We start from the raw sequence: 20640 nt of genomic DNA, 5'->3' as shown, positions 1-20640 counted from the left end.
TTTTACAGCTGAGCTCAATTAATGTAATTAGCAGGCTGAATTACCACAACAGGTGAGTACACTTCCAAAGTGCATTAACATACTTAATGAACAGTAAGAGTTTCCACATGAGAAGTCAGTGAGGAATAGCTAGTATGCACCAGCTACTGCAGGTTTTTTTCACCCCATGAAAACAAGCCCATAAATTTTAGTTTGAATACTTGGTTTTTGCATACAGGGAGAGAACCAGGCAAGACAATATGTATTTTCATATGGCTAAATGTAAATGTATACATCTAGGAACAAACTGCGTCAGCCATACTTCCAGGATAGGAAACTCTATTCTGGAAAGCAGTGCTCTGAAAAACATTTGGGGGTCACGGTGGATAATCAGGTGCCCATGAGCTCCCTGTGTAATGGTGTAGCCAAAAGGCGTAATGTGATCCTTTGATCCATAAACAGGGGAATCTCAAGTTGGAGTAAAGAGGTTATTTTACCTCTGTATTTGGCACTGGTGTCACTGCTGCTGGAATACTGTGTCCAGTTCTGGTGCTCACAATTCAAGATGGATGTTGATAAATTGGAGAGGTTTAAAAAAAAATCACAAGAATTATTAAAAGATTAGAAAACCTGCCTTATAGTGATAGACTCAAAGAGCTCAATCTATTTAGCTTCACAAAAAGAAGGTTAAGGGGAAATTGATTACAGTCTATAAGCACTTACATGGGGAAGAAATATTTAATAATGGGCTCTTCAGTCTAGCAGAGAAAGGTAAAACATGACCCAATGGCTTGAAGTTGAAATTAGACAAAACTGGAAGTAAGGTGTAATTTTTTAACATTGAGGGTAAGTAACCATTGGAACAATTTACCAAAAGTCATAGTGGAGTCTCCATCACTGACAATTTTTAAATCAAGATTCCGTGTTTTTTTTCTAGAAGATATGCCCTAGAAGTTATTTTGGGGAAGTTTTCTGGCTTGTGTTATACAAGAAATCAGATTAGATTATCACAATGGTCTCTTCTGGCCTTGAACTCTATAGAGTTGGACTCCAAAGCCAGAAGGCTATGAATCTATGAACTCAGCTAGAAGGGTCCAACAACATTCAGAAGTAGGTTGTGTCAGTTACTAGACATGCTTGGTAGCTGTTTCTGAAGCTATATAGGGCAAACAGCGGTGCAGGTTCCACGCATTCTGAGAGCTGAGGTAATCAGAGCTGTGGGTTAAAAGACAGCCCTATGGACTTGGTGGCTAATTGACACAGGACCAAGAGATGAGTCTGCTGTGACAGCTGGGTCCCAATATGTGTATCACTTTAGATACAGGCTACAGATTTCCTATCTCACCAGAAACTGAACAGACCAATCAACTATTGACCCAAGGACTGGAATCCTGTTACTGTAAGGCAATGGCTCTCAACCTTTCCAGACTACTGTACCCCTTTCAGGAATCTTATTTGTCTTGCACACCCCAAGTTTCATCTCACTTAAAAACTACTTGCTTACAAAATGAGACATAAAAATACAAAAGTGTCACAGCACACTAGTACTGAAAACTTGCTTACTTTCTCATTTTGTCTGTTTGAAATTTTAGTTTGTACTGACTTGGCTAGTGCTTTTTATGTAGCCTGTTGTAAAACTAGCCAAATATCTACATGAGTTGATGTACCCCCGGAAGACTTTAGTGTTCCCCCAAGGGTACGCATACCCCCGATTGAGAATCACTGCTGTAAGGATCCCCATACTATGTTTGCTTAGAACAGGGGTGGGCAAACTTTTTGGCCTGAGGGCCACATCTGGGTATGGAAATTGTATGGCGGGCCATGAATGCTCACGAAATTGGGGGTGTGGGCTCTAGGGTGGGGCCAGAAATGAGGAGTTCAGGGTGTGGGAGGGGACTCCGGGCTGGGGCATGGGGTGTGGGCTCCAGCTGGGGGTGCAGGCTCTGAGGTGGGGCTGGGGATGAGGGGTTTGGGGTGCAGGAGGGTGCTGCAGGCTGGGACCAAGAGGTTTGGAGGGCAGGAGGGGGATCAAGGCTGAAGCAGAGGGATGGGGCACAGGAAGTGGTCAGGGGTGCAGGCTCCGGGCGGCGCTTATCTCAAATAGCTCCCAGAAGTAGCAGCATGTCCCCTCTCCGGCTCCTAAGCGCAGCACCAGCTAAGTAGCTCTACATGCTGCCCCATCCGCAGGTGCCACCCCTGCAGCTCCCATTGGCTGCAGTTCCCAGCCAATGGGAGCTGCAGATTCAGCACTTCGGGTGGGAGCAGTGTGTGGAGCCCCCTTGCTGCCTCTATGCATAAGAGCTGGAGGGGGGACATGCCGCTGCTTCTGGGAGCCACAGCACATGCGGAGCAGGCAAGCCCCTGACCCTGCTCCTCGTCAGGAGGTTGAGGGCTGGATTAAAAGGTTTGATGGGCTGGATGTGGCCCCCGGGCCGTAGTTTGCCCATCCCTGGCTTAGAAGGCTCTACAGTATTTGGAAAAGTATTGAGATGCTGCTATTTTTAAACATACAGTACATATTATGGCCAAACTACAGAGACTGAGAAATCATCTCTGAAAAGAGGCCATAGGGAAATGTGTTTGTGTGTGTACTTAAGTGTAGAAGTGTAAAAGCTATGTTGAAACCTTGCATTGAAATATCTATCAGGAACACCAGTACATTTACTACCCAATAGTATGTGCTTAAAAGTTATGAATAAGTATTCCAAATATCATTTACAGTGTTTTGGTATGGATTAAATCTTTGTTTACTAAGAAACTATTTCTCTTTGAAGCTGCCTGCGAACTGTTATTAATACCTGCATTCAGGGTTTTTCATACAATAACCCTAAGATTTAGTCCGGTGTAATGTTTTCTGCAAAGTCCCCAAAAACAAAACTCTGATCTGTGCTTCATCAAAGAGTTATTGTGAGGTGCAGGATAAAAGGGAGTGTAATAACAGATTATACATGATATTGCCTCGGCATTACCTTAACCATACACTACAAAGCCTACATCTCTCGTCTGTCTCCTTAGTCTCCTTGAAGCCTGTGCTGTTCCTACAGGCCTCTGCTGTTCCCGTTTTAACCCTTGCTCTTTCCATACCATCTCCATTCTAATAATTTATGAAAGATTACTTCTTCAGTGACTGTAAAGAAAGTCACTTAAAAGGATATAAGTGCACCAAACCTGACCCCTTCTTTCTGTATATCATATGTAAAGTGTACTGTCTCTGTCTGAGATTTTAAACTCCTTGGGACAGGAGTTCCCTGTTTGTTCAGTGCAGACCACATTGTCAGCACTCTGGAAATAATAAATATAGTAAAGCCACCAAAATTAAGAAGCCATAGTTTTATGCAGTCTGACAACGCCCCACCTCCACCTTTCACGAGAAGTACTAGCACTTCTCTCTGAGCAACCTGGGCTCATCCCTAATATAATTCCAATACTTGTTTCTTCAAATCATGTAGAGTCTAAAGGATGATGACACAGGAGAACAGGACCAAAGAGATTTTTATGCCTCACACCATGTACACTCTCAGCTTGATGAAAAGGACTAAAACGTTTTATTTCATTCCTTCAAAACTGAATTATTTTTGAAAGTCCATGTCAAATGTACCAATACCTCAGCCAAAAACCTAAACCACAAAGAGAAACCGTTTCCCCCCCACGATGTCTGAGATGTGTGCAGCTTTCTACAACATACCTGCGGGTGAAGGCCTTGCTGATGTGACTCCATTAGCTCTCCTATGCTGTGGTACAGCAGAGCAAACAGACATCCCATTATCTCATGGCACTTTCTAGTTTGCAGGAAACCAGTAAAGTGCAATTTCAAGATACAGAACGTAGCATTCATTAGAGAGAGCTAGTTAAAGGCTGCTAATGGGCTGCTTTGGCTACCTCTTCCTGCAGAGTTATTAGGAGGAGGTCCATACGCCAAACCACATCCAGCTCAAATGAAATGTTACATTATATGCAAAATATAGTCTACTGGATTTTAGCATTAACAAACCCCTTGGCACTGGATTTGGAGTGTGTGAAAATATCAGAATTCATAGGACAATGACAATTGTGAGATTATCTAAAAAGGAAATCATTAAAATATTTTAAAAATGGTGACCTAAAAATATCTCTCAGAAAAGCAGCTTCCTATTAAACTAAACTTGCTCAATATGTAATTTTTCCTTTTAATTTTCATAAATGGATCACTTTGAAATGTATTCCATCTAACAAAGACTATATATTAAAAAGTTATATCATATCTTCAAGTCTTAATTAATGTCAAGAACTTTATTTTGCTTCCAAGTAACTTATTAGAAAGCTATTATTAAGGTAATTTAATTTTTAGAGGGAGCAACATTTGTTTTCCATTTAAAAAATAGGTGGTTCTGAAATCCCAGCCTGTCAACATCATTTAAAACATTCCCATTCCATGCCCCAATGTAATAAATTAAATCAACGTTTTAATTGTGCCCATGCTTTGTGGTTCCTGGCAGTACAAAAAGATCTTCTGTGAATGCACGTCCCAAAAAGTCCTACTGAGTGATTAATTACTGGTCTGGAAGATATAAATATGCCTTTCAGTAGAGATGGTATGGACTGCTGGAAGCTTTGGCCTTATACGTCTCTGTAGCACTCTTTTACTTAGCAGACATCATTTTAATTCAAACAAGATTCCAGCCCTGGTATTCACTGACAGTACAACCAGCCTTCTCAGCCCATCTAGTATATCAAATATTAATCTAAGGGTTATGTATTTGAAACTAAGAGGAATATCAGGCAGGCTCAACTATTAGTTTCTTTGGAGTTCTCAAATTGTCTTGCCCATCTTTAAGAAAGGCATACAACACAATATAATAGTAATTTTCACATGTATAGAACAATAGTGCTCCTTTTGGATGCAATAATAGTTCTGTTTTTATTAACATCTGGCTAAGAAACACTCAATCTCTTAGTCCTAGTCATGATTGCAGCATCACAGAATCATAGACTTTAAGGTCAGAAGGGACCATTATGATCATCTAGTCTGACCTCTTCACAATGCAGGCCACAGAATCTCAGCCACCCACTCCTGTATCAAACCTGTGTCTGAGCCATTGAAGTCCTCAAATCACGGTTTAAAGACTTCAAGGTGCAGAGAATCTTACAGCAAGTGACCCGTGCCCCACGCTGCAGAGGAAGGTGAAATACCCCCAGGGCTTCTGCCAATCTGCCATGGAGGAAAATTCCTTCCCGACCCCAAATATGGCGATCAGCTAAACCCTGAGCATGTGGGCAAGACTCACCAGCCAGACACCCAGGAAAGAATTCTCTGTAGTAACTCAGATCCCACCCCATCACAAGCCATTGGGCATATTTACCGCTAGTAGTCAAAGACAAATTAATTGCCAAAATTAGGCTATCCCACTGTACCATCCCCTCCATAAACTTATCAAGCTTAGTCTTGAAGCCAGATAAGTCTTTTGCCCCCACTACTCCCCTTGGAAGGCTGTTCCAGGACTTCACTCCTCTAATGGTTAGAAACCTTTGTCTAATTTCAAGTCTAACCTTCCTGACAGCCAGTTTATTTCCATTTGTTCTTGTGTCCACATTGGTACTGAGCTTAAATAATTCTTCTCCCTCCCTGGTATTTATTCCTCTGATATATTTATAGAGAGCAATCATATCTCCCCTCAGCCTTCTTTTGGTTAGGCTAAACAAACCAAGCTCTTTGAGTCTCCTTTCATAAGACAGGTTTTCCATTCCTCGGATCATCCTAGTAGCCCTTCTCTGAACCTGTTCCAGTTTGAATTCATCCTACTTAAACATGGGAGACCAGAACTGCACACAGTATTCCAGATGAGGTCTCACCAGTGCCTTGTATAACGGTACTAACACCTCCTTATCTCTGCTGGAAATACCTCTCCTGATGCATCCCAAGACCGCATTAGCTTTTTTGGTATCAACATTATTTCTCCACCTTTTCACTTCACAGGCCACAGCTGTGTCCCAAAGCCTTGCTTCACAGCCAAAGCCAATTTAGAACTAATCTGGTGACATTTGTAATACGTTCTAAGCCTTTAGCATGTCCAGTACACAGAGAAGGAAGACGTCTATCTCCCACAGTGACTGCGTCCTTGCCAAAACAAACAGCCCCCCAACTAATTGACATTGCTAGGGTTAAAATAGGAGTATTTCCTTCACTAGAGACATAAGGGAGTAATTCAATGAAATAAATGGTCATCAAAACTAGTGCTGAGTGAACTGAATGGCTCCAGAAACTGGTAATGCAACAGAGAACATTTCACCCATTTAAGTCCTGCCCATGTTGATAGTGATTGCTATTCAGTAGCCCAGTGTAAAATGAGTTGATGAATCCTGCTCTAGTTCCCAATAAGACACATATCTTTATCACAAAAGCCATCACAGCTGCTCAGAGGCCTGGTCTACACTAGGACTTTAATTCGAATTTATCAGCCACCAGGAAGCCAGGTGGAGTAACGCCGCACTTGCTAGCTCGAATTAGGCTTGGTGTGGATGCTAACAACTTAGCAGCCCGGGAGCTATCCCACAGTGCACCACTCTGTTGACGCCTGGACAGCAGTCCGAGCTTGGATTCTCTGGCCAGCCACACAGGAAATGACAAAATTTGAATTCATTTTCCTGTCTGGGCGGTTTGAATCTGAGCACCTGCAACGATGCAGAGCTCTCCAGCAGAGGAGTCCGGCAATCCCAGAATAGAAAGAGGTCCCCAGCATGGAGTGACCGGGAAGTCCAGGATCTGATCGCTGTGAAGGTTTCTAAAGCCATGAAAGACAAAGGATACAGCCGAAAGTGAAGGACCTAAGACAAGGGTATCAAAGTCAGAGCGGCAAACGGACGCCCGAGCCCAGCCCCAGACATGCCGCTTCTACGAGGCACTGCATGCCATTCTAGGTGGCTCTGCCACCAGTGCCCCACCAGTGACGGTGGACTCCGAGGACGGAATAGTGTACCGACAGTTCCCCTCCCTGTTCGCCGATGGGGAAGATGAGGAAGGGTCTTTAGAGGACGGCGCAGGCGACATCGAACCCACTCCCGCTTTCCTGACAGCCAGGATCTCTTCATCACCCTCACAGAGATCCCAACCAGGACTCGGAATCAGGGAAGGATCAGGCGGTAAGTGCAACACACGTATAAACATTTATTTTTATAACATTGTTATAGAAAAATAGAAACAGTATTTACAAAATTCTAAATATTAAACTATAATATATATTAAATTATATGAAGAGAAGGTCCACACAAATGGACTTTAAAAATTCTAAATATTTACAATTTAAAACATTCTAAATATTAAACTATAATATATATTAAACTATATAAAGAGAAGGTCCACACAAATGGGGATAGAAAAATAGTCCTCTAGCGACATTTCAAGGTGTCATTCAGTTCAAAGCCTCCGCATGAGGTTCGTCGGAAGAGGTCGAAGCAGACTCTTCCACGCCAGGACATCCGAATATAGAGTGGAACCATCGCCTCTACTAGCATTGCTGCATATGGTCCTGGTCTGTGCAGCATGCGGTCTTTCTGGGCACGAGTGACCCGCCTCAGGGTGATCTCGGTCTGCAAATACTGCATCTAAGTAGGGCAATAAGTGTAGTGTTACTATTGTTAATGGGTTACAATTAGGTTGAATAACAATGACCCTCGCCTAACAGCCACGCGAGAGGCCACAGAGAACAAGCATGCATTGATCGCGGGAGGGGATGCAAAAGGCTTATCCTTTCTGCTTTGCACATTGCCTTTAGCAGGAGAGCACAGCTAACCAGTAACTGATAAGCAGTATGTACTGTAAGGCTTACCAGGACGATGAGCAAGATGGATGCAGTTATCTTTCCTCCAGTGCAATGGCGCAATGAGAGCGTATTCAAATCTCGGACTAGTTCTGAGATCTCCTGAGACTTGGTTCCTCTTTGGTCTTGTTCACTGAAACTGACTAGACTGTGTTTACTGTTGGCAAACATGTATGTGTTCAAGGAAATCACCTACTTTTTCACATCACACAGCGCAGAGGCTAAAGAAAAGACAAGGGACGACATGTTCCAGGAACTGATGGCCAGCTCCAGAGCGGAGGCGGCAGAGCAGACACAGTCGAGGGAGAGCCTGTGTCAGCAGCATCGCACACACCTGGAACGGGAGGATAGGTGGCGGCATGAAGAACAGCAGGCGTGTCTAACGCTTCTTGGTATAATGAGGAGCAAACGGAGACGCTCCGGCGCCTTGTAGATGTTCTGCAAGACCGCAGTCAGGAGGAGAGAGCCCCCTGCAGTGCATCTGCAACCGCCTCCAACGCCAAGAAGTCCTGTCCCCTCACCCAAAGTGACAAGACGGAGGTAGGGGCCGTGAGAACTGTCCCTGCACCGCAGCACACCGATAATGTTAGAGACAACTGTCGCTGTAAATTTGTACAAGCTCTTTCTTTACAGCATCAACCAGTCCCAACTCCAAGTTCAAACCCCCACTGTGTATTACATTATTAAAAGCGGTTTGGTGTTACTGACTGTTTCACGTTTCTGGTGTCAGTAGAGTTTCTGTTGTTCTGGGTGGGGGGGGGAAATGTAAAGGCACTGCATAGCCCCCAGTGCCCGGCTACAGACTTGGCTGCAGGGTCAACTGCAGGGCACACACAGACTGCAGTCACTAGGCACCAGGGACAGTCTGTGTGGTGTATGCTGCCCCGGGTCTTTCCTTGATGTGTATGCTTGTGCAGGGTCCTGGTGCCTGACATCCCGAATGTAAAGGCAGGCTTCCTTCACATGCATTTGGACCGTAGTCACGATCCTCCCCGGTGCCCCGAGCCCCAAAAAGAGACCTCATCCAGGGGCAGATACTCACCCTTCCCCCACACCCCTCACCCCATCCAACGCCCAAACCCACAGCCGTCATGGTAACCCCTATCCAAGGACGGCACCCTCGCCCTTCCTGCAAAAACACCCATCAGTGCACACCTTAACCAGCACAGAATGCTTCCATGTTTCAACGAATAAACAGAAATGCAAAGTCAACGAAAGATTTATTATTAATTACTAGAACATGTCCTTAGGTTTAAAACGTCCTTGGGAAGTGGGGAAAACTTGGTTTATGATCAGGCTCTCTTAAAATCAAGTGGACAGTCACAGGTTACCCTGCTCTGAAAAACTCGCTTTCAAAGCCTCCTGATGCATATCGCTTCCCGCTGGGATATTCTCTCAGCACGGGTGTCTGGCTGATCGTAAACAGCAGCCAGGCGATTTGCCTCAACCTCCCTTGCTCTCACAGAGATTGTGGAGCACACAGCAAGCAGCAATAACTACGGGATATTCTTTCGCTGATGTCCGAGCGAGTCAGTAAGGTCCGCCATCTCAGCACACTCCACCACCATTCTGCACTTGCTCAGCCGGTAGTTGAAGAGTTCCTTTTCAGTGTCCAAGGCGCCTGTATAGGGCTTCATGAGCCAGGGCATTAGCGGGTAGGCCGGGTCCCCGAGGATCACTGTAGGCATCTGCACATCCCCAACCGTTATTTTGTGGTCCGGGAAGAAAGTGCCTGCCTGGAGGCATCTAAACAGACCAGAGATCCTGAACACCATGAACCTTGCCCGCCCACCCGACGTTGATGTTGGTAAAACGTCCCCTATGGTCCACCACAGCTTGCAGCACCATTGAAAAGTAGCCCTTTCGGTTAATGTACTCGCTGGCCTGGTGGGCTGGTGCCAGGATAGGGATGTGAGTCCCATCTATAGCCCCACCGCAGTTTGGGAATCCGCCATCTATGATGGCCTGGACATTTCCGACAGTCACTACCTTTGAGCAGTTGCTCAACGATTGCGTGGGCTACTTGAATGACAGCAATCCCCACGGTAGATTTGCCCACGCCAAAGTGGTTCGCTACTGACCGGTAGCTGTCTGGCGTGGCAAGTTTCCAGAGGGCTATGGCCACTCGCTTCTGCACAGTCAGGGCTGCTCGCATCCTTGTGTCCTGGCGCTTCAGGGCAGGGGACAGCAAGTCACACAGTTCAAGGAAAGTGCCACGCATCCTGAAGTTTCGCAGCCACTCTGTGTCATCCCAGACCTGCAGCACTATGCGGTCCCACCAGTCTGTGCTTGTTTCGGCCCAGAATCCCACACCATGAACTTGACCCATTGCCACCATGATCTCCACTGCCCGTGCTTTGTGAGAGGTCTGCGCCACTCTCCTCACCGTTTCTCAGCATCTGACTGTGGAAGAGGTGGACGATAATGTGCGAGGAGTTGACAACGGCCATAAGTGCAGCGATGATCGCAGCGGGCTCCATGCTCGCAGTGCTGTGGCGTCCACGCTGTAACCGACCAGAGAAGGGCGCGAACAGATTTCCCGCCGGCGCTTTCAAGGAAGACAGGGAGGCGGGATTGACGGTTCAATGCCCAGCATGCATTGGCAAATGGGCAGCGGAACTGTGGATAGGTTCCACAGTGCACCGTGAATGTGGTCGAATTTGTGTATTTAGTATGGATACACAAATTCGACTTATTAAGGTCGAATCCACAAATTCGACTTAAGTAGATTCGAAATAGTCCTGTAGTGTAGACAAGCCCAGAGAGACTAAACCTTGTTCTTGACCCTACAAAAATTCCTCCCCGAGTTAAAGTACACTAACAGGGTGTGATGGCAGGAGGAAGTTTGCACTGCCACTGACCATGCTGTACATGTTTTGGGGTTGGAAGACTGACATGACTTTCATGGAGCACCAAAAATTCAGTGGAAAAAGTATATTTTATCAAATGATGTTAGCATTGTGATTTCTCATTAAAAATAAATACCTTTCATTGTATATATTTTTTCATTGCGACCATGGGAAAACCACAAATTAAACATACATAAGAAGGTAGCCAACCTCCAACTAAGAAAGTCTTTTCAAAAACAAAAAGGAAGTAAACCTTTGATGAAATAATTGCCTCTGCTGTTTTTTTTTCCTTTTTGCTATTGCTTCAGAAAAATTCTCTTCCTTTCTCATCCCTTTAGCAAGGTGTCCTGCTGTTGTGCAGATGAAAGGTCCAGTCTCTTTAAAATTTCATGCGGGGCACTTCCTCATAATCTCTCAGCTTTAAAGGCCCATGGCAAACACAATATAACACTTGATGGAAAAGAGATAAAAATGTATGCAAGAAAGTGTGTATGTGTATGTTCTTTATAAAATGTATACATATTCCAGGATGTGATGGTGATATCCATTTTTAAACTGCAGAGCCATATAATAAACTGCATTTACCATATACCTTTATCTTCTTCCAATACACTTTGACCACTAGTCCAGCTTTACCAAGACTACCTGTAACTTTTCAAACCTTTGAAAAGTTTCATACAGTTGTCATTTAAATACAAAATAAAGATTAAATTATCCTGTCTCCCCCACAACAACAAAAAAATCTTTCTTCCTTCAGGTATCAGTCCCTGGAGCCAGCGCCCAGGGCTGGAGATCGGCACCTGGGGCCCATGCCTGCTGCCGCCGGGGTCAGGGGTCAGTGCCAGCAGCTGCCACCGGGGTCAGGGGTCAGTGCCAGCAGCTGCCACCGGAGCTGGGGGGTCGGTGCTCAGCACCAGCACCTGCCGCCGGGGTTGGGGACTGGCACTGTGTGGCCAGAGACAGAGATTGGAGCCTGCTGCTGCGTGACCAGGGGTTGGAGCCTGAACTGAAGCCAAAAGCCAGGGTTGCATGGCCAGCGCTGGGGGTCAGCGCTTTAAACCCAACAGCCAGAGCTGGCTGTTGGCGCCTGAAGTCCCATGGCTGGAGTGCTGGTCCATGCAGCCAGGCTCCCTAAGTCCCGCCACTGGAGCCCGCCTCCCAACCACCCCAGGGCTAAAGCCTGGGGGGGGCGGGGAGGGGACATAGAGCTCACCATGCTCCTGCAGCATTGTGCCCCACCTCTCTCCAGGGATCGTGCAGGTAGGATGACCAGATAGCAAGTGTGAAAAATCAGGACAGGGGGTGGTGGGTAATAGGTATCTATATAAGAAAAAGCCCTCAAAAATCAGGACTGTCCCTATAAAATCGGGACATCTGGTCACCCTACATGCAGGGCTGCACATCCAGAAGCAACAGGGAGGGAGGGGGGAGGTGCCAATGCTTTGTCTCCCTCCACACACACACACACACACACCACCACCACCACTCAGGAAGCTGTCATGGCCGCAGGGAAACCCCCTGGTGGCCGCATACGACCATGGTGGCTGCATCTGAGAAATGTTGCCCTAGAATATCTGGAAGTATCAAACCTTGAAATCATAACGTTATTATTTACAGAAAAGCTACTTTAGGTCCTTTTGGAAGTTTCTAAAGTGTCAGTAGTTATAAATTCTCTCTTCTTCTGTGGTTCTCTCTCCTAACATGGATCCATATTAACTAAGGTAGTCTGGATTTATAGGTGGAAGGGTACAAAAAGTCCCAATGAATGGTTTAGAACGCTAAGTCATTTCTAAAACAGTTATTTTTAAATATATAGATGTACAGAATACATGACAAGATATAAAGGTTTTATTGACATTTGTTGGGACAACCTGCATATTACACTGTGGCTTTGGAACTCATGAATATTGTGGCTTTACCAAACTCATGACAAAGTGATACCTTACTGATCACAGGGGCTCTTCTCACCGTAGGTCTGGCACCTCCTCCTGGCAGTTCTGGGGAATAGCTCACCAAGTCAACACCCTTTCCTGTGGTTGCATGCTGTCTCTCCCCCCTCTCGCTGGGTCTGCAGTTCCTCTCTCGCTCAACAAGCTGCTGCTGCCTCTTCATGACTCAGCCCTCTGGCCAGGTCACTAAGTAGGTTCCCCTTCCCGGACTGTCTTTCAAAGTCTCTTCTATCCATGCAGTGTCAGGCAGCCCAAATGCCCACTGCTGTGACCCTGTCAGTCCAACAGTGACACAAGCAGTCCTGTTCACTCTCCCCAAACAGTACCATTCTGCAGGTGCTGATATGGGAACCCAGGCCCACCCTTTACCATGGGTTCCAGTCCAAGGCCTTGTAGTGAACAGTTAAGGTCTACGTCTCCACCACCTTACTGTTCTCACCCCTGCACACCTTCCTCCTGGGCTTTTTCTCCCTTCCTCAGGGAAGGGGACTGCAGGCTCCTTGGCTTTCTAGAAGCCCCACCTGTTCCCTCACAGGTGAGCCTTTTTCTAATTAGCTTCCTCCAGTTTAAATCTCCCCCATTTGCTGCCTAATTGACTGATTGGGCCCACTTGGCCTAATTCAACCCTCTCCGGGCCAGTGTGGGGAGTACTGTACCAATGAGTGAAATTAAGGCAGTGGCCACACCCAGTGACAGAAAGATAAACCGCTGCTACAAAGCTACATAAATAATCACAGATATCCTCTAAATACAATGTGAAGGGTAATGGCTAATGTTAAAAGAACATTAAGGTTCAGAAACCGAACACACAAAACAAACTCAAACTTGAGGGGCCAAATCTGGCCCTGTACAGTTACACCTGTGCAACTCTACTGACTTCAGTAATTAAGAACAGAACGCAGCACAGGTTTCTAAAAACATGGTAACATGAGTACATTGTAAATTCTACATACTTTATATCACATAAATGTAGGCCCAGATTGTGTCTTTAGGTATATCATTGTATAAAAAGGTATTGCATAAAATGTACTGCACTAGAAATATCCCTAAGAGTCAGGATTCCTTCCTGCTCCCTTCTTCCAGGGTAAGAAAGAGAAATAATTCACTGCAGCCTTTGAAAGGGTGCTTACTTTGCCCTGTGTGCCCACCCAGCCCTGCTGGATGCCTTAGGACAGTGGTTCTCAAATTTCTGTATTGGTGATCCCTTTCAGATTGAAAGCCTCTGCGTGCAACCCCCCTTATAAATTAAACACACTTTTAAATATATTTAACACCATTATAAATGCTGGAGGCAAAATGGGGTTTGGGGTGGAGGCTGACAGCTCACGACCCCCCCATGTAATAACCTCACGATCCCCAGTTTGAGAACCCCTGCCTTAGGGGAAACGGGGCAAATGCAAAGGAACAATGGCTTCATTTACTCCCTGCCATTCTGCAAATTTTTTCTTGGGGGGAGCAGCCAGAACACAAACCCTGCTCTCCAGACAGAAGTCAGACCCAAATTTGGGTTACCCTGACAGAGACAAAACCCTATCTGGCCACATTAGGGCTAGTTCCAATCTAACCCTCAATAAGTTAGGGTCCAATCATGCAGATGCTTATACATGTGAGAAGTCACATTTAATTCAGTACATAAACATACCTGAAACAAATCAGAAAAAAAAAACAGTATTTAACTCAGTTGTCCTACTAACATGAGTAAAGTTACTCAGCTGCATGTTTGGGACCTGCTTTATGAAACATATACCACATAAAATGTTCTAAATTAAAATTATTCCAACATTTATGTAAAAATATTACAACTTGAAATGTTCATATTTTTTTATACTACTAGACCTGTATTCTGCAAACCTGGCTGCTATTTTCTTCCTTCCTCATTGATGACTATAAAATAAGCTAAGTTTGACTTTCTAGCTTCAGCCATTTTGGGGCTCTGCAAGCACAAAGAGTTTAAAAGGAGAGCAATTTTTATGCTCACAGAATCCAGAAAGGGATGAACCAGCTAAATTCAAAAGAAAAGAAAAGAAAAGAAAAGAAAAGAAAAGAAAAGAAAAGAAAACCCTTAAAATTCAAGATAGTTACAAGCAACTGAAAAAACATACAAGAAACACAAAAATGTATATTAATTCTAGGGAGATCATTTATATATTGTTACCCTTTTGACCCATGTAGATAGCCAAAAAGTTAAGGCTGGAATGAGAAATTGCTGATGGAATCAGGTATTTCTTTGATGCAATTTTATTTACAAAGAATTTATGAAGTCCTGTATCCCTGGACACAGGAGGAATCAAACAACAGGAGACAGTTTCCTTGCTCACAGCTCCAAAACTCTTAAGCAAGTATTCAACCCCAAACCTCTCTCTAGGCTTCTCCTAGGGCCATAAGCCATGCTTGTCCAGGCTGCCTGTACGCTCTTATCCCCATGTGTACACATACTCAAAACAATACCCAGCAAAACCCTCTGCCCACGGAGTTCTAATTCATGGGTGGACTGCATATGGCTTTGTTTTATGTGGAGGCTGCTACAGAGGAGCATAACAGTTTCTAATTGCTATCTTAAATGAGGGGCAGTGGTTACATACACCATCGGCACCAAGTTCCTCTGTTCCCGGGGGATGCTTAACCCCCACTCCGTCCCAGGCCCAACCTCCACCCCTCCTGCCAAGCCCCCATCCTGCCCCACCTCTTTCCGCCCCTGCTCCACTCCAGGTCCCGCCCCCACTCCACCCTTTCCCAAGTCCCCTTCCCATCCCTGCCCTGCCTCTTCCTGGCCTCGCTCCTCCCCCTCCCCCCAGCGCCTCCTGCATGCTGCTGAACAGCTGATCCACAGCATGCGGGAGGCATGGCTGTTGTGTATTTGGTTGTCATGGTTTTTGTTCCTATGGCAACTGAGTTAGATTATTAGGGGATAGCCCAGCCGGTTTCGGCCGGTTGGGTGAGCTCTGTGTCTGTAAATAAAATGGTAGTTTTGTTAGCTGTCTGCTGTCTAGCCTCAAGTGATTTCTTCCTAAACCGGCTGCCCCCAAGGATATAACAAGTGGCGACGAGGGTGGGAGTCCGGTGCTGCTCCAGTAACAGAAGGAAATAGAAGTCAAGGTAAAGAACAAACAAACAAAAAAAGCTGCTTGTTTGCACTGACTGTGAAAGTGAAACTAAAAAACATGGCTACTCTGACCAGGCCACTGGAACCTTTTGATGAGAATATAGAGCAGTGGCATGTGTATACTGAGCGTTTTGAGCTTTTTGTTATTGCAAATGACATTACAGAAGCGAAGAAGGTGCCAATATTCTTAAGTGTTGTAGGGGCTAAAACCTACTCCCTGCTATGCAGCTTACTACACCCTGTTAAGCCAGCGACTAAATCTGACAGTGACATTGTGGAAATCCTGGGGTCCCATTTTTCCCCCAAACCACTGGTAATTGCTGAAACAATTCCACAAAAGAGACCAAAAGGAAGATGAAACAGTTGTACAATTTGTAGCAATTTTAAAAAAGCTAGCAGATCACTGTGAATTTAAGGAGATGTTAAATGATGCCCTGTGTGACAGGTTAGTGTGTGGCCTCTACAGTGAAGCTATATGGAAGCGCCTACTGACAAAGGCTCAGCTTACATTACAGAAGGCTGTTGATATTGCTGTCTCCATGGAACTGGCTACAAGGGAGGCGCAATACATCGGTGCATCCCCTAAGGTGCAAAAAGTGTCACAAGAACCGATCCACAAAACTGTGCAGAGTCAAGAATGTTACCACTGTGGTAAGCCGGGTCACCAGGCATCAGAATGCTGGTGTAAGGACCTGGTGTGTCGACACTGTGGCAAAAAGGGACACATTGAGTGTGCCTGTAAACAAAAGAAAAAGAGGCCTGTGGTCTGGCTGACAAAAAGAGGAACCCTGCATACCCTAGAGCAGACCCAGGATGATCAAAGTGACACCTCATCGCAAGAGGAAGTGCCACTGCATGTTTTGTCTTTGGCAATGGGCTCACATGAATACTGGGTAACTTTGTTGGAGGACAAACCTATACGCATGGAATTGGACACCGGTGCAGCCGTCTCGCTGGTCTCCGAGACTGTGTATAAAGAAAAGCTACAGCATCTTCCCCTTAAGGCAACAAAAACTGTTCTGAAGACGTATACGGGGGAAGCTGTGCCCATGTTGGGCACTATTGATGTTAAGGTGGAGCTCAATGGACAGGCTGCTAAATTGCCACTGTTTGTGGTGAGAGGTAACTACCCAGCCTTAATGGGTAGGTCTTGGCTTGGGAAGATTCAACTGAACTGGGCAGAAGTGCACCGGATGAATAAAGAAGAAACCAGTCTAACCCCTATACTAAGGAAACATGCTGCTGTTTTTGGAGATGATTTGGGAAGTATGAAGGGAATCACTGTGACATTGAACATTAAACCTGACAGTCCACCAAAATATCTGAAAGCCCGAACTGTGCCATATGCCATCAGGCCGAAAGTCGAAGCGGACCTGGAGCGCCTGGTCACCAATGGAGTCCTAATACCAGTAACCCATAGCTCATGGGCCACTCCTATCGTTCCAATAGTGAAGAAAGATGTCTCTCTCTGGATTTGCGGTGATTTTAAAGTCACTGTCAACCCAGTGTTGTGTGCAGAGCAATACCCGCTTCCCCGCATCGATGACCTCTTCGCAGGCCTGGCTGGGGGACAAAAGTTCAGTAAGATTGATCTGAGTCAAGCATATTTACAGATGCACGTCGATGAAAAGTCCCAAGAGCTGTTGACTATTGTGACTCATAAGGGGCTTTATCGATATTGTCGCCTACCCTTCGGAATAACGTCTGCTCCCGCCCTGTTCCAGAGGGCTATGGACCAGATCTTGTGTGGCTTGTCAGGAGTTCAGTGCTATCTGGATGATATCCTGGTCACTGGAAGAAATGAAGAGGATCACTTAAAGAATTTAGAGGCTACCCTACAAAGACTGGAAGAGTATGGCCTATGAGTTCGCAAAGACAAGTGTGACTTCTTCAAGCCCTCTGTTGAATATTTGGGACACATCATTGATTCTGCAGGTCTTCATAAGGCCCCTGCAAAAGTTAAAGCTATTGTGGAGGCTCCCCCACCTCGAAATGTAAGCCAGCTGCGCTCGTTTCTAGGACTACTGAACTATTATGGAAAGTTCATCTCACAGTTAGCCACACTGCTAAAACCACTTCATGAGCTCCTTGGGCAGAACAAGGCCTGGAAGTGGACTGAACCCTGTGATGTTGCATTTAACAAAGCTAAGGATGCATTGCTAAATTCTGAAGTTCTAACACACTTTGATCCATCCTTACCCCTACAATTGGCCTGCGATGCCTCCCCTTATGGAGTGGGAGCAGTCGTGTCACACATTATGCCTTCGGGAGAAGAGAGACCTATTGCTTTTGCTTCACGCACTCTAAGCAAAGCAGAAACTAACTACGCCCAAATTGGACGTGAGGCATTAGGAATTGTTTTTGGAATTCGGAAGTTTCATCAGTACCTGTTTGGGCGAAAGTTTACTCTTCTCACAGACCATCGACCTCTGACGTCAATTTTTGGGCCCTACACAGGCATTCCCCCTTAGCTGCTAGTCGTATGCAACGTTGGGCATTGTTACTTTCAGCACACACATATGAAATCAAATATCGGAAATCCACTCTGCACGGCAATGCAGATGGCCTCTCAAGGTTGCCTTTGCCAGTCAAACATCAAGATAGTGCCCAAAAGGAAATCTTCTACTTTGAACAGGTAGAGAATACACCCATCACTGCTACTCAGATAAAGAAGGCAACTCGCGTTGACCCAGTATTGTCCCAAGTTATGGACCTGGTGATGCATGGAAAATCTCGACAAACCTCTCCAGTCTCACCCGACCTTGTTACCTACATGTCCAGGAGTATGGAGTTATCGGTCCAATCTGGTTGTTTGTTGTGGGGGAGACGTGTCATTATTCCACCACCACTGAGATCACAGATGTTAGAACAGCTACATTCCGGTCACTGTGGAATAGTGCGCATGAAGGAAATTGCACGAAGCTATTTTTGGTGGCCTGGATTGGACAGTGCTATTGAAGAGAAGGCAAAAGCTTGTATGTCATGTCAGGGTGTGAGGAATGCACCCCAGTGGGCACCCCTACACCCATGGGACTGGCCTGAAAACCCGTGGCAACGTATTCACGTTGACTTCGCTGGCCCCCTTGAAGGAAGCATGTTCTTGGTGGCAGTAGATGCCCATTCTAAATGGCCAGAAGTCTCTATAATGCAGTCCACTACTGCAGAGAGTACTATCCAAAAACTACGAGGACTCTTTAGTCATTTTGGTCTGCCAGAACAACTTGTGAGCAACAACGGACCGCAGTTCGTCTCTCAGGAGTTTCAAAATTTTATGAAGGCAAACGGGATACACCACATCACGTCAGCACCATATCATCCATCCACCAACGGATTAGCTGAAAGATTTATGCCGACAATGAAACACGCTTTGAAATCAGCAAGGGGACAACACTCCATTCAAAAGCATCTGGATACCTTCTTACTTTCCTACAGAAACACCCTCATGCTACGACCAAGGCATCTCCGGCCTTTCTAATGATGGGACAACAGCTGCGCACTTGCTTTGATCTGCTGAAACCTTCTGAACCCCGACAAATTGTGCAACATCAGCAGCAAAATCAAGTTATCAGACGGGCACCCAGAGCAAAAGAGCGAACCTTTAGCCCGGGACAGCCAGTTTTGGCTCGGAATTATACTTCCAGAGCTAAATGGGTCCCTGCCACAATCATCACTCAAACAGGACCTGTTTCCTACACAGTCCAGACTGCAGAGAATCTTATCTGGCGGCGACATGTAGATCAGCTGTTGCCAGGTCATGCCAGTCCTCAGGACACATCTGCAGTTGAGTGGTCTGTCTTCACCACTTCTGGTGAGACACCGAATCACAAATCACCTGTTTCTGACTGTTCTCCTCCATTACTGCCAGCGGCTGAGATACCCCTTTGCCCAGCACAAGCTGATACCACCTCCTCACCTGTTCGTGCTGCGGACCCAGAGCCCATGGTACTTTCGGGTGCAACAACACCAGAAGTTCGCCGTAATCCACCTAGAGACAGAAGGCCTCCTCATCGGCTGGATCTTTAGCTAGGGCGAACCCATGGTTATGGGGCAAAATAATCCCCAGGGTTTAGCCGGGAATGGAGGCAGTCTACCCTCCTTCTCTAGTCTAGTGTGTGTTTTATTTAGGGGATGTTCTTATTAGGGGGGGAGGAATATGTTGTGTATTTGGTTGTCATGGTTTTTGTTCCTATGGCAACTGAGTTAGATTATTAGGGGATAGCCCAGCCGGTTTCAGCCGGTTGGGTGAGCTCTGTGTCTGTAAATAAAATGGTAGTTTTGTTAGCTGTCTGCTGTCTGGCCTCAAGTGATTTCTTCCTAAACCGGCTGCCCCCAAGGATATAACAATGGCAAGGGAAAGGGAGGAGCTGATTGGCGGGGCTGCCGTGGGTGCTGAGCACCCTCTATTTTTTTTCCTTGGGTGCTCCAGCCCCAGAGCACCAACGGAGTCAGTGCCTATGACACCCACCAGCTTCAATGATGTTTCACCCAACCCACAACAATATTATTCTAGCAAATAAGGGACATTATGGTAAGGAGAAAATTACATTTGTATGACTTACAGCATGGAGTTTCATCAGGGGCTCTTGAAGTCAGTGACGTCTTTGGACAAGATGTTGCAGGAGGGATTAGCTCAGGATCAGTGACAGGAAGGCCTTGATTTAAATTTATGCAGCATTGTCTTCAAAAGCAAGCTCCGCACAGATAGGGTGACCACTTCAAAATACAAAAATGGGACCCATACAGGAGCCCCACTACCCTCCGTGACTCCACCCCCTGCTTCTTCTCTTCCCCAGAAACCCCACTCCTGGCCAGGTCAGAAGCCTGAGCTGGGCAGCAGTAAGAGCTGTCTGGAGAACTTGGCCACTGTGAGGCCCACTCTTGGGCACCTTGGCCGCCCGCCCAAGGCAGATGGCGAGTCCAAGGCTCCTCACAGCAGCCCGGGCTCCCTGGGTGGCTCTTATCAGGGC

At 46.0% G+C, this 20640-nt stretch overlaps 1 protein-coding gene across 1 annotated transcript in view; it reads right to left on the bottom strand.

Annotated features, from left to right (window-relative positions):
• Positions 1–20640, bottom strand: part of ZFHX3 (zinc finger homeobox 3) — a 1205541-nt gene that overhangs the window by 1124177 nt on the left and 60724 nt on the right. The window lies entirely within an intron of this gene.

This window comes from Mauremys reevesii, linkage group 16 (assembly GCF_016161935.1).
Source record: "Mauremys reevesii isolate NIE-2019 linkage group 16, ASM1616193v1, whole genome shotgun sequence".
NCBI lineage: Eukaryota > Metazoa > Chordata > Testudines > Geoemydidae > Mauremys > Mauremys reevesii.
Note: the sequence above shows the minus strand (reverse complement) of the source record. Positions and strands in the feature narration are given on the sequence as shown.